This window comes from Octodon degus, unplaced genomic scaffold (assembly GCF_000260255.1).
Source record: "Octodon degus isolate 3935 unplaced genomic scaffold, OctDeg1.0 scaffold00012, whole genome shotgun sequence".
NCBI lineage: Eukaryota > Metazoa > Chordata > Mammalia > Rodentia > Octodontidae > Octodon > Octodon degus.
In genome coordinates, this window is record NW_004524588.1 from 3,094,531 (window position 1) to 3,102,524 (window position 7,994).

Consider the following 7,994-nt stretch of genomic DNA (forward strand, 5'->3'; position numbering starts at 1 on the left):
ACAGGGGTAGGTAGAGACTTCATAAACAAACTGTATAGGAAATACTTCAAAGAATCAGCAACTAGAATCTCATCTTTTTGAAGTTTCTGTAATCAAAAGAAACTACCAGGGCCAGGGAGATGGCTCAGTGGAATATGCGCTTCCCTGGCAAACACAAGGGCCTGAGTTCAATCCCCGGTTCCACACACACACACACACAAAAATAATAATAATTACCAACAGAATAAAAAGAAACTCATGAATTGAGAAAAAAATTATAGTTGAATGTCCCTCATACAAAGGACTTCTACCTAGAACATACAAAGAATATTTAAAAAGCAGGACCCAAAATTCAAAGATTGAATCCAAAAATGGGCATCTGAGATGAATATACACTTCTCAGAAGAAGAAATACAAATGCTAATAAATATATGAAAAAAAGTTCAACATCACTTGTCATTCAAGAAATGCAAATTAAAACAATACTGAGATTCCATCTCACTCCAGAAAGAATGGCTATCATCAAGAAGGCAACCAATAACAAATGCTGAAGGGGCTGTAAGGAAAAAGGAAACCCTTCTCCACTGTTGTTAAGAGTGTAGACTGGTACAGCCACAATGGAAATCAGTGTGGAGATTCCTCAAAAGGCTGGGATTGGAGGTCTCATTCAACTCAGTTATTTCCTGCATGGGTATTTTTCCAGAACTGAAAACATCAAAGCATAGTGATGTATGGGCACCCTTGTTTATAGCAGTTCAATTTGTCATGGCTAAAACTTAGAAACAACCCAAATGCCCATCAAATGAGAAGTGAATAAAAAAGACGCAGTATTTTTATACAATGGAGTATTACTCTGCTATAAAGAAAGACAAAATTGATGCTTTTACAGGTAAATGGGTGCAACGAGACCATACTCATTAGTAAAATAAATCAGACCTGCATATGCAAACACATTTTATTGCTTACTAATGTATGAATCTGAACGACTAAAGGAAAGCTGAAAGGCACAACATGTACTGTAGAAGGGAAAGAATCTCTTCAAAAGATGGGAACAACTGGGGCTGGTGAGATGGCTCAGTGGTCTAAAGCACCTGCTTAGAACAAGCTTAGCAAAGCACAGGGACCGCGGTTCAATCCCCCAGCACCACATGCCAGCCAGCGCCGCCCCCTGGTGGGCTGAGCTGGCCACACACACACACACACACACACACACACACACACACAAATAAATAAAAAATTAAAAAAAAAAAAGATGGGAACAACTGGGTGAAGAAAAGGACAAAAGAAAGAATGGAGAAAGATATATATGAATGAGATAGCTTGGATAATTGTATTGCTGATTTCTACTGAAAGGAGCAGTTAATGAATAAATTTTTTTTCTTCTGTTTTTTAATTTCTTACAACTTTTTTAAAATCGATTTTGCATTCTGGTAATCTGAACAACTAATCTGAAGACAACATTATACAACATGACAACCATTGTTGAATTCTTATTATTTTGTTTAGTGAAATTGTTTTGTTTCTAATGTTCTTTTTTTAAAAAATACTTTTTATTGTCTTTTAAAATGCATTGTTGGGCGGGCCAAATAGCTCAGCGGAATAAAGTGCCTGCAGCAGGCACAGGGGCCAGGGGTTCAATCCCGGAGCCTGCCATGCTGGCCCCACCCCAGGGGCATGCTGAGATGACAATTGCGACTGGGTATGGTGGTGCACGCCTGTAATCCCAGCTCTTGGGAGGCTGTAAACAGGCAGATCACTACAAGTCAGATCCACTAGTGAGACCCTGAACACCCACCCTGTAGACCCTTCCCTAAAATACAAAAATAATAAAAATAAAATGCGTTATTTAATTAAATACGCAGAACATGAAAATAATCAAGATATCCTAAAATTATATATATATATATATCCAGTTCTGTAGAATAGTCAAAACTTGACACCAGGACAGTGGGGAGATAGTTCAGTGGCTAAAGTGCCCGCCTGGCAATCACAAAGTCCTGAGTTTGTCATCAGACTTAAATGTTAGGTTTTTCTTCTTCCATGTTTGTACCTGCTATAGATAGGAAAACATAAATTTAAGGAAAAAGTTTGGGCCCACCTCTCTTTCCTTAACTCTCAGGTATTTGACCTTCAGAACTTGCCCATCCCAGTCTATGACCTCTTTGGGGTTAGAATAGGATGAGCAACATCTTACTTTGTTGGTACTATCATGAACTACTACTATCTTACTTACTCTACACCTGACAGACATTAAAAATGAATACGTTGGGGCCAGGGAGATGGCTCAGTGGAATAAGCACTTCCCTGGCAAACACAAGGGCCTGAGTTCAATCCCTGGTTCCGCCAAAAAAAAAAAAAAAAAGAATACCTTCTGTGGTAGGCAGTTTTGAGGACAAACCTCTATTTCTGAGAATGTCTCAACCAGAATCCTTTTGTCCAGCTGGCTATTTCCACTAACTCCAAGAAGATCTTTAGCAATTTTTTTTTTTTTTTTTTTTTTTTTTTTTCAGAACCAGGGATTGAACTCAGACCCTTGCGCTTGCCAGGGAAGCACTCATTCTACTGAGCTATCTCCCTGGCCCCAATCTTTAGCTTTTTACTGCTGAAGTCTACTCATCTCTTTAGGTGGTCACTTTTTTTTTTTTTTTTTTTTTTGAGACAGGATCTCAACTGTGTGGTTTAGGCTGGCCTTAAGTTCACTATGTGGCTCAGGATGGCCTCAAACTCATGGCAATCCTCCTGCCTCAGCCTCCCCAGTGCTGGGATTACAGGCATGTGTCACCACACCTGGCTAGCTGATCATCTTGATCAGCTCCAGGGATGACCCTTGTTGACTCTTTTTCTAAGTGATACACATCTGGTTTGTAGGAAACATGCATGACTTCTTTTTGCCCTGACAGACTCAGAATATAAGCCCATCCCAACAAAATAGCAATGTCTCTTGTGGCCTGTAAGAATTTTCAAAAGAACAATGCATCTAGTCTTCTAAATTCCAGGAAACCCTCTAAATGATACCATGAAAGGCCCTTTTCCCTGGTCTTTGCTGAAAAGCTAAGATCCCTTCTCTCCCTCAGCCTTCCTGTGATGTCACAATTCTTCAAAAATGCCTTTCAAAACCTTCAAAAACTTTTTTGATGGGCTGGGAATGCATCTCAGTGGTAGAATGCTTGCCTAGCATGTGTGAGGTGCTAGGTTTTATGCACAACAAAACAAAAACCTTTGAACTGTGTCTAAAGAAGCTACCGTCATCACTCAACAAGTTTTATAGAACTATATTTCTAGATCCCAAAAAGACGCAGAAAAAAAAAAGATGGATAAATATCTTTAAATGTAGGACCAGAAACCCATAGAAGTACAATATGAAACTTGTGATCAGGGGCCAGGGAGATACCTTGGCAGTCTAAGTGCCTGCCTGGAAAGCTCAAGGACACGGGTTTGGGGCTGGGGAGATAGCTCAGTAGAATAAGCACCTGCCTAGCAAGCACAGGGTCCTGAGTTCAATCGCCAGTACCACAAAAAAAAAAAAAAAGGATGTGGGTTCAATCCCCAGTACTGTATGCCGTGCTGGTCTGTGCCATGCCAGCCACTGAAACCAGGAGTGGTCGTGCATGCCTGTAATCCCAGCACTGGGAAGGCTGTAACAGGAAGATCACTATGAGTTCAAACTGCATAGCGAGATCCTGTACTAAATAAATCAATAAATAAAAGATAGCTAAAAAAAATGTTTAAATAAATAAAACTTTTGAACAAAATCTAATATACATTTGACATTCACAAACTAGAAAAGATGTAACTAGAGTTTAGAATTTTGTTTTTGCTTTTGTTTTCTGGCTTATGTTGGTGCTGGGGATCGAACTCAGAATCCTGTGCATGCTAAACCTGTGTGCTATCACAGAGCTATACTTCTAGCCTTGTAATTACAATTTTTTTTCAGCTGAGTCTACAAAATTTTTTTGCTTTGCTTCCTTTGCAAAAGCTCTAGTGCCCTCCAGTAGCAAAGCACCTGAAGCACTGTCTTTACCTTATTCTAACTCAGAAGAACCACCTGAAATAGGGACCATCTTGCATGCCTTTCCATTCCTCAAGGAATCGGCCTCACTTGTGTGTGCTTGCTTGTCAGGAAAAGGAACCCAGTTAAAAAGACAAATTACCCCACGTGATAACGAATATTCTTGGCCATCACCACCACATTTGGGTCTTGGAATCCAATGACTAAAGTACTATGGTGATTTCAACATCTGAATTACTTACAATTCATGTCCAGGAATAAACGTATAATCTACCCCTAGAAATCAGAATTATTTCAACTCTGGCTGACATCTGTCTCCCAGACATGCCACCTTTCCTATTCCGAGTGATTTTCTATTCAGTAAAGGACTACAGAGACAGGCTTGGGCCTAACTTTTCTCATGTGGCAGTGCCAACAAATCACTTGTGAGGTCAGAAAGCAGTCACTTCAACTGACCATTTAGGGGAGGAAGCTTCATCACCAGTGGCCTGCGGCACCAGCATTCCCATCTGTACCCGGTCCCATGCCAACACTCACAGGCATGCACTTTAATCACACCAGGGGAGCAGAGCAGGTTGTAAAAATTCACCGAACCTCACGACCCAAGACTCTCTACTATTAAAGCAATAAAGACATTACCTGTGTCACCTGGTTCAGATCAAAGAATGGGCTTTTTCAGGCTCAAAGTCTTCTCTACAGCCAATTCTGTTTTTCTGGCACGTTCTCCCCCTCTTACCACAGTGGACTCCTAGCACATCATTCAATGTGCCTACACATTTCTCCATCTCAAGCTCTAGTCTTTATTCTCCCTGAAAATGTTCAAATATAGAACCATCCAGATCAGGAGGTCTAGTTTGTTTTCTCCTTCTACAGGGAAACTTTACAGCAGTGATTTTCAACCTTAGTTGGAAAATGGAAAAATTTTTTTTAAAAAAAGGTCTAGATTCCATTTCCAGTATCTGATTCAACTGGAGTGAAGTCTGGGCATTAAAAGTTGTTAAAGCTCCTCAGGTTGAGGGAGAGAGATGAGAGAAAGATTTGAAAAAAATTAAAATGTGTTACAAGGAATGAGATCATTATCTACTACAAGCATATATGTAAAGAAATACTCTCCAGGTTATTCTAATGTGCAGACAAGGTTCTCTAGACCCAGATGGACACTCGCTCCAGAGAGAAGCTACAATCCAGTGGGTGGCATGCACAAACAGCAGGAGGCTCAAGAAAGAAACTCTACTTACTGATCATATACTACAGTCTAGGTTCTATATACCCAAGTCATCTTTCCTGTAGTACTTCATTTCTGTCTTCATAATAATATGTATAATATTTTACAAGGGGAAACTGAGTCTCTGAGAAGTCATACAGAGTGACTGGCATATATTAAAGTCAAACCCCAGGCCTGACTCTCAATTCTATATTTCTATGACCTCATACTTAGGTATCATGCCTCTTAGAGCTGGATGAACCACTCCCTAAAATAAGACATGTAGAAATCCTATCTATTGCATCCAGGGGATTTTCATGGATTTTCCTATGAATTCCACACATGTAGTCCAGCTGCCAGGGTATAGTTTAGGTTGTCAAAATACAGTGAAGCATTCTAAAGAAAACTTGGTAGGGGACTACCATGCCTGGTTTTCTTTTCTTTTTTTCTTTGTTTTGTTTATTTGTTTTTCTTTGAGATATCGTTTTTCTCCAAGATGAGGTTTCACTATGCTGCTCAGGCTGGCTTCACATTTCCGGGCTCAAGTGATCTTCTGGGCTGGGAGTATAAGCACACACCACCAGGCCCAGATCCTGTGTCTGGGTTTCTACTAAAGCACCTCCATTCTAAATAGTAGTATCTAGATCATCCTCTGTCACTGCTAACCTCAATCCTGTGCCTCTCCATACTTAGTTGTCCTTATAAATGAAGCCATCTTCCTTACCTGTCAGCCCTTTATCTAGTAAAATTATATAGTCCATCAGCATTTCTCTGCCTTATACAGCAGGCAACACAAAAAGGATCAAAATATAGATAGAATCAGGTGTGGGGGCACATGCCTGTAGATCCAAGTCCTCAAAAGTCTGAGGCAAACAGGATTGCTTGACCTCAGGAGTTTGGGGGCCAGCGAAGGCAACATAATGACACCCATCTCAAAATATACATACACAGAGTCAACTCTCCATTTCCATGGATTTTACACCCTCAGATACAACCAACAGTAGACTGAAAATATTTTAAATATTGTATCTGTATTGACCATCTATACCTTTTGTTATTATTCCCTCAGCAATATACTGCAGAAACTTTTTACATAGCATTTACATTTATTTATTATAAGTAACCTAGGGATGAGTTAAAGTTTATAGGGGCCGGAGAGATAGCTCAGTAGAATAAGCACTTGCCTGGCAAGTGCAAGGGCCTGAGTTCAATCCCTAGTTCCTCCCCTCCCCCAAAAAAATAATAATAAAATAAAATAAAGGGCTGGTGAGATGGCTCAGTGGTCTAAAGCACCTACCTAGAACAAGCTAAGCAAAGCACAGAGACAATGGTTCAATCCCCCAGCACCACATGCTGCCAACCCCGCCCCCTAGTGGGCTGAGCTGGCCACACACACACACACACACACACACAAATAAAATTTAAAAAATAAAATAAAATAAAGTTTATAGGAAGATGAACATTGGTTAAATGAAAATATTATTCCATGCTATACAAGTGACAAGCATCATGGATTTCATATTCCTGAATGGTTCCAGAAATAATTCCTTGGGATACTGAGGTGTGACTGTGAACTGGCTAGGCTGTAGAGGTCTGTTCCCAATATCACAGGGGACTCTGACACCTACAGAACTGGGAGGCTACAAGTATGGGCCAGTGACAATCCTGTGAGTAACTTAGTAGCAAATGTCAGTATTCATTGTACTAAATCAGCATTGCATTCTGGTTGAATGATGGGTCGGTGAGAAGAGGCAGGGGTCAGGGGACTCTAGGGGAACATTTCCAGCAAAGAGAAGACACTTGAGGATTTGGGTAGTACCTTTAAGATGTCACAGAGCAAAAAATCCAGTGTTTGTGCAGCTGTTCCTTGTATCCTGAGAGAAAAAGAGGCCAGATTAGTCAGAGTCCTCAAAATTCCGAAATTCCTGACTGCTGTCTGTCACTTCAACTGTCCTACCCCTCCCAACCTCAGCCCTTGCTCACACCTTGTGGCTTTTCAAAATCTTGTTTTCAGTCACTTAGGGACATTCCAACTTCCACTTCATACATCATGGGCTAAATGTGTGACATTTCCGCCTTCCTGTTTATAAACAGACATATATTTTAAGAAAAACTTCCTGTACTACCAAGAGTTCTTTCTAGCTTCACCTCTCAAGTATAAAATATAGCTGTCTTCATTTTCCTGTCAGTGAATTTTCCCACCTTCTTATTGTGCATATTACCTTAGTTCATCACATCCTCTGAACGTCTTCGGGAAGGAAAAAAAAATCTTGTCACCCTTTAGGTTTATCCCTTTATGCTGTCCAGAGTTACCTTTTCCAATAAAACTCGCTTTTTAAATTTTTAAAACTCCCCCCCCCCTTGGTCTTTTTCAGACAGGGTTTCGCTATGTGCTTCAGGTTGGCCGTGAACTCACTTTGTAGCCCGGGCTGGCTTCGAACTCACAGCAATCTTCCTGCCTCAGCCTCAGGAGAGTTAGGGTTACAGGCCCGTGCCAACGCGCCTGGCTGGCTCTTATTTTTAAAACAGTCTCTCCCAACTTCTGTTCTTTTGCCACTTAATTCGCCGAAACTTCTCAAAGAGAAGCCGGTATCCAAACAAGTGGAGTTCTAACTGAAAATCTCCAAGTAGGTGATGTTGCGTACTTGACTCCGGGGTTCCAACGTGACAGACTTATCCCGACGCTAAACGTGCTTGCCTATTACCGCCAGGCAGAAAGCTTTGAAAAGTTTGCGCGCTAAAAGCCCCACGCATGCGCACACGCCAGGGGCGGAGTCCTGCGTCCCCGAAGGCAGATCTCGC

At 41.0% G+C, this 7,994-nt stretch overlaps 1 protein-coding gene across 1 annotated transcript in view; it reads right to left on the reverse strand.

Moving 5' to 3' along the window:
* Positions 1 to 7,469, reverse strand: part of Gpr19 (G protein-coupled receptor 19) — a 52,467-nt gene extending 44,998 nt beyond the window's left edge. Inside the window, exons 1-2 of the mRNA XM_004626075.2 lie at positions 7,415 to 7,469; positions 7,012 to 7,066 (exon numbers count right to left, since the gene is read on the reverse strand). The gene's annotated coding sequence lies outside the window, so the exon portion shown is untranslated. The remainder of the gene's footprint in view (positions 1 to 7,011; positions 7,067 to 7,414) is intronic.
* Between the last annotated feature and the right edge of the window lie 525 nt (positions 7,470 to 7,994).